The sequence below is a fragment of the Mixophyes fleayi genome, chromosome 3 (assembly GCF_038048845.1).
Source record: "Mixophyes fleayi isolate aMixFle1 chromosome 3, aMixFle1.hap1, whole genome shotgun sequence".
Lineage (NCBI taxonomy): Eukaryota > Metazoa > Chordata > Amphibia > Anura > Limnodynastidae > Mixophyes > Mixophyes fleayi.
This window is the reverse complement of record NC_134404.1, coordinates 120,275,712-120,282,602: the sequence shown is the minus strand read 5'-3', so window position 1 is coordinate 120,282,602 and position 6,891 is coordinate 120,275,712. Positions and strand designations below refer to the sequence as shown.

At 39.6% G+C, this 6,891-nt stretch overlaps 1 protein-coding gene across 1 annotated transcript in view; it reads right to left on the bottom strand.

The window, feature by feature from the left end:
- Nucleotides 1–6,891, bottom strand: part of LOC142143971 (putative cation-transporting ATPase 13A4) — a 79,158-nt gene that overhangs the window by 24,069 nt on the left and 48,198 nt on the right. The gene's annotated exons all lie outside the window — the stretch shown is intronic.

Here is a 6,891-nt window from a genome sequence, read left to right as displayed (position 1 = left end):
CGCTAGTCATTTGTCAAGCCCATCTTGCAGGAATTCAAGTACGAATATGAATGGACCTTTTGGTGAAAACTGTTTACCAGAGCACTATTTAAACAAAAAAAGTCCCAGATTCTACATGTCTTGGAAGATGAGTTTTCCTTGGATGGTTCATCAGACCGTGATGGATCAGATCTGGCTGTAGTGGAAAAAACCATGGTTTCTCCACCGCTAGCTTGAGGAAACCAAGGCCTGCAGGGTCAAAAGGGTAGTGCTGCTATTAATGCGACCCTGTCGCTCCTTATTTTCTTTACCACTTGAGGGATCATGGGTATTGGTGAAAACACATAGCCCAGACTGAATTGCCATTTTATTGAGAAAGCATCCATGGTCTCTGCGTCTTTGTCCATATGCCTTGCCTTAAACCTCCTTGTCTTGGAATTTTGTGATGTCCCCAAGAAATATTTGTTTGTTCAATGCCCATTCTTCTGGTTGTAAAATATCCTAGTTAACCAAGTTGTCCTCTGCCCACATCAGTAGAGCATGTACTTCCTTCCTAATAGCATGGCTTTCCGTGCCCCTTTTGATAATTTATATAAGACACTCTGAGTGCATTCCGACATGCTGACATGTAATGAGATCCTGGAAGTAAATGCATGCTTTGACCACAGACTTCTTTTCCCTTGCATTTGAGTATAGAGTGGCTCTCTCTTCCCGCCAATGGCCTTGAGATATCCGCTGTATAAATGCGACGCCCCAGCCAAATAGACTTGTGCCTGTTGTAATGACCAAAAGCTCAGAATTTGTAAAGGAACTACCACTTTCCAGAGTGTTGTTTGAGGGCCATCACTGCAGATTCCATCTCAGCTCCTTTGTTATTGAAATCAGTAGACCTTGATCTTGTGTATTTTTGTTCCATCTGGATAGAAAATTTAGTTCAACACTTCTCATGTGTAATCTGGCCCACGGCACTAGTTCTATGGCAGATGCCATAAGAATTAACATTCTGAGGCAGTCTTGCCGTGGTCCAAGGTGTTCTTCTGAGAGAAGACCTCCTGTTCTTATCGTTGCTTACACATTCCAAGCCATTCTATCCCATGTGTTGGATATAAAGGACTCCTTTTGTTTATTAACCAGCCGTGGTCTTTCAGGACCTGCAGCACATGACTCTTTGCATTCTCTGCTGAAGATGCTGCCATTAGGATGTCGTCTTGGTAAGGCCATATGGGTATGCCCTCCTTTCTCAGTTTCGCCATCACCACAACTAGAATTTTTTTGAATGTCTGATGATGTTGATAGTCCAAGAGCCCCTCGTACTGATAGTGACCGTTCAATATAGCAAATATGAAAAATTATTGATGTGCTTGGTGGATTGGAATGTGGAGATATGCATCCCTTAGATCATCTATTCATCTATTTATATAGCGCCACTAATTTTGCAGCGCTGTACAGAGAACTCATTCACATCAATCCTTGCTCCATTGGAGCTTACAATCTAAATCCCTAACTTACACACACACACACACACACACACACACACACACACACAGAGAGAGGCCAAGGACAATTTAATAATAGCCAATTAACCTACTAGTATGTTTACGGAGTGTGGGAGGAAACCCGGAGCACCCGAAGGAAACCCACGCAAGCACGGGGAGAACATACAAACTCCACACAGATAAGGCCATGGTCGGAAATTGAACTCATGACCCCAGTGCTGTGAGACAGAAGTGAAAACCACTAAGCCACTGTGCTGCCCTTAGATCTACTGATGTAAGGAATTTTCTTACCTCCATTGCATTGAGGATGGTTCTCACCGACTCAATCTTGAAACTCCTAGTACTGAAATGTTTATTGAGACCTTTTAAAATCTAGTATAATACGAAAGCCTCTGTGGTTTTCTACTATGAAAATCTTTGACTAAAAAGCTTTCCTTTTTGTGCTTTTGGAACTTTGAAAATTACTGATTCAAAACATTTCTAGATTTTACTTCCTTAGCACCTGTTTTTCCCAGCTTCTGCAATTTAGGGATCTTTGTAATACTTCTTGTGGCAATTGTGATAGAAACTCCATTCTATAATCTTGCTGTATCGTAGATAGTACCAAGTCGTCTGTTGTGATTAATGCCCATTCAGTTAAAAGAACAAAATGTATAATTCTGCTTCCAAGCTTGACATCTTACATTGCGTGGGTCTCTCTGCAAAATAATTTTTTTTACCCAGTGTAGCCAGAGCCTCGCTGTTCCTTGTCTCTTTTCTGGTAAAAGAAACTACCGTAAAGTGTCAGGCTGATAGCATCTTGTGTAACCTCTTCCAAGTCTATAAAGGCTTGCTTCTCTAAACTCTGAATGTGGGCTTAGTCCCCATGAACTTTTGAAGTAAAAAACTTTTTCCCCAAGACTATTTTGAAATAATATCTAATTTTTGGCCAAACAGATAATCCCCTTAGAAGGGGAGTGATATTAGTTTAATTCTAGACTATAACCAACCATGGGTGTAGTCATAATTGCTCTCTTTATAACAACTGAGGAAGCCATGGTCCTAGAAGCTTGTCTAATTGCATCCAGGAATGCTTCACACATAGATTAAGTTACCAACTGCATATCTATGGACAATCTTTAGTTAACTCCTCTTCATTTCAGACAGTATACATTTTTCTCAAATCATTACCCTAGATGCATAGTGCTCCTCTGGCTGTCATGGCTGTAGCCAAAGCAGGCCTTAAACCTGCCCCAGAAATCAGGTGTAAAATGTTTTGAGCTTTTTTGCACTTTTTTTCAATCTTTCTATCTATAGCATCCCTAAAGGAGTTAGCATCCACAAAGAATTACAGTTCTTCTGGTCAGTCAGGCTACTGCGGTGTCTACCCTTGGGGGTGTATCGCAAACCATAGTCTCCTCAGAAGAAAAGAGGCACATTCGACAAAATCTATTCCTGTTAATAAAATGTTTATCTGGGAAAGTAAATTCTTCTGATAGAATACTACTGATAACTTTAGTCAATGAAAGAAGGCAACCCTTCCTCTTAGGACCTCTGAAACAATGCTTCCTGCAGAGACTGACCCTGTGAAACCTCCTCAATTTCCATCACTTTGTGAATGGCATTTAACAGATTTTCCAACAAATTCATGCTCAAATTTAACTCCTCTTCACACACACAGCTGTGCCTTCATCAGATAGTTCAGACATGCCTGATTCCACCTGCTGTACATCAGACACAATCTTCTGAAGCAACCCGAATTACTGATTTTGACCTTTCAGACCTCATCTGCTGTAATCATCTTAACAAAATGTATCCACTAATGCTGTTGCTGTTCTTTAGAACATTCTGTACACATTGGTCAAGTAAAGCCTTCTGGCAACCTTTATTTTTTGTCACAAACACCACAAAGATTTTATTATCAACAACCTTCTCACTTCTAGTCGGTTTCTGACCAAGAAACAATATTATAGACCAATATCAGCCTGTATACCAACTAGCTAAAAATATGAGCTACCATAAAAAAAAAGGATAATATTGTTGGTGCTCACCTTGATCTGCGTGCTTGTGACAGTTTTCCATCCATTGTCACAAAAGCCCAGCCTGACTCAGATACAGCAATCTGAAACAGCTGACCATGACTTGAGTTACCTTGGTCACTTACCAATGAATAAAGCTTTTCTGCCAATACGAAGGATTTATGGTGGAGTCCTTGCCTTCACCAAAATCCCTTATTAATGTTACACACTTAAATAACATACACATGTAGAATGAGCCTCACTTGGCTTCGTAAATTCACAAATACTCACGGAGAATATGTAGATTAAATGTATTTAATCCAACAAATATTTCCAAGGCTTAATTACAAAACAGTTAACAACAAGACATACTTATTCGTGCAACTTATTTTGTTTCAGAAATAAAAACAGGAAATAAAACCAGAGTCACTAACTTACTAGTTTAAGACTTGGCGTGAGAGGAGTACACTTTGGGAGCAATAGCACATTTCCACCTCGACAGGTCTCCCAATAGAAATGCACAATATAACCAGATCAGACAACGGATTTTAACTTAACTTCTCACACTGCTCTGACCCCCACCTTTGGAAATTAACTCCCTCAATGTCAGGGCAGAAGATTCCCAAAATTACACAGGGCTTTTGGAAAGGAGTTATTGATGTCCTGAAATAGGTCTGGAATTTCAAAACACAGGACTTTGACCAATCTGTACCAGCAGATGTGCAGACTATATACCTAAACTTTGTCATGCCTCAGATGTTATCTGTCTTGCCTGGTTACTTTCAAAAGACTCAATTGCATAGGTTAAACTGATGTCATTCAGCAAAGCACACTTGTTACATTATTTTACAAGGTTGCATACAAAATACACACGGACATACATGAAAATTCTTGGGAAAGTAATCAGTGATTAGGTGCAATACATAATCACCACAGACCAAGAAACAATACTGTAGACTGATATCAGCCTGTACACTAACTAGCTAAAAACATGAGCTACCATAAGAAAATAAAATATTGGTGGTGCTCACCCTGACCGTTTTTCCTGCATATTTGCCTGAATTCTGTTTGGTACACAGTGTGTGGATATTCTGTTGCATACAATGCTCCACCATTGCTGTGGGAGGATGCACCAATGGCAAAAGGTATCGTCCGGGTAGACAAAGTGCCTTTTATTATGCAGCTTTCCTAGCTACCGGAGGATGCAAGCCCCTAGTGGAGAACATCGTTCTGCGAGTAGGCCAGTCCCACCACCTATGCTCTGTTAAAACTCAGATAAGATTAAACTCCTATCAGCTTACTCTTTCTGGTGAAAATAGACGTAGGTAGGCACAGAAAATAATAATCATGAATTGCCTGACTAATTGAAGGACAGGAAATAAGACACAGAAAGGAGGGAGGCGTGGCCCTATATATCTTCCAGGTGTGTCATCTTTCCTGTCCTGACTCACATGCAAGGGGCGGGGGGTCAATCCCATAGTGTATGCTGCTATGGAGGGGGAGGAGGAGGAGGAGGAGAAGGAAAATATGTTTGTAAGGAATGTCATGGAGTCTGAAGAGAACACAATCTATGCATTACAAATTTCAAGCGAACCATTAACCAAAAGTAACTGGAACCATTCCTCAATGGGTTAATTACTTGGCCAGCTGAGCAGAGACATAAAAATGAAAACACCTCCAGATGGTATATAGTGTGACTCCTCCTTACCATGTGTGTCTTCTTCCTATCTCTTCAGTTGAGCAAGCAGTGAGAGTGTAGAAAAGTAATTTTTTATTTTTATGTTGCAGACTTACCGAAAAATGTTCCTGAACAAATCTGGAGGACCCCAGTGTGGGTTCCTGAGGTAAAGCTAGCCAGGGACAGGGCCACTATTTGCAGCTATAAGCAGGGTTATTCAAGCAGTGTTTCAAAGTACATGGTGATCATGACGCTGACCATGACAAATCATCAACAGTGCCACATCAACACCACTTCCGGCTCAGGCAGTGCATATATTGGTCGGAATAGTGGACAGGAAACAGCCGTGGAGGCCTGATTTGTGTATAGCAGCAGCCCAGAGGGTGACTATGTAGTTGGAACTTGCCTCAAAAAAGCCAGAGTGCACAGTTCTTAGGTAAACCCCTAGTCAAGAGTGCTATTTTGCCATCTCAAGTTAGTAGTGTATTTTGTCTTCCTAGCACCCTTTCAGTGTCAGAAGGAGGAAAGAAGATAAAGCTTACAGTCGTATTTATGGAGCATATGTTAAAAGTAACTATCTAATAACTATAAAGAAGCTATGTGGGCAATTCTCAATCTGAAGTAAGTTCAGTACAATGTAAAGAATTGGTGAACTGGATGATGCAAACAAATCTTTCTTCACAAAATGTTGCAAGGGTTAAAGAGAGGCATATCACAGATGTACTGCAAACTAGAGAATATATGAAAAACACCTACTACATGATCTTTAGATTCATTATGGAAATAAGAGTTCTCTTCTGATCGTAAAGATGAGACCAGGGAAGATATCAGTTCATTTAAAATAAATAGTGCTTCTACTACAGATACCTAGAATCTCCCAAGCAAAGAAATATTGCCAAAGTTATAAAAAAAAAACCTGCAGTAACACTTATGACCACCAGGTTGTGATGCAACACACTTCCATTCAAAAGTATATATACATTTTTAGAATGACTTGCAGGCTATAACAAGATAGGAAGCATAGATATCATGCTGATTAGTTTATAATGCATGTGTGTGGTGGCAGTGGAAAGTTACCCATAAATATCTTGTGTTTGCCCTTGCCATAGTGCCAATTCTATTACATCTTGGAATCCACCATCTGAAACCATGTGCTTGCCCTTGTATTTACCCAAAGATTATCCACTTTAATTTTTGCAAACCACGGATATTTACAAATGTTTAATGGGATTAGCATTATCTCCGAGACCCTTTTCTGTGGTTACAAAGTATGTGTTAATTGTCTGAATGGATCTATCCCATAGAACAGGAGTATAGAGGCTGTTTCTACATTTTATACTACAGCAAAACCTTTTTCAAGAAACTGTTACTGTAAGTGACATTCTGCATATATTAACACCGATTCCATGTTTAATAACTGTACACAAGCGATTTGTAGACTCCCTGATAGATATTAAACCCACTGTTAAAAAAATAATAATAATAATAATCTATATCTTGCTTAATTTTGTAGGACTTTTCGATTTTGGAAATTGTACTTTAAAAAAATCATTCCCACTCAATCCTCCTCAACTAAATAAACCTGGAGGAACCACATTTCTGTGAAAAAGTTATTGGATTTTGGTCCTTTCTCTGTCTCTTCAGCTGAATAATGCATCGGATACTTTTTAAAATCAAGATGCGATGTATAAAATTGTTTTATTCACATACTTCCCTCCGATTTCTGTATAATGGGTCTTTT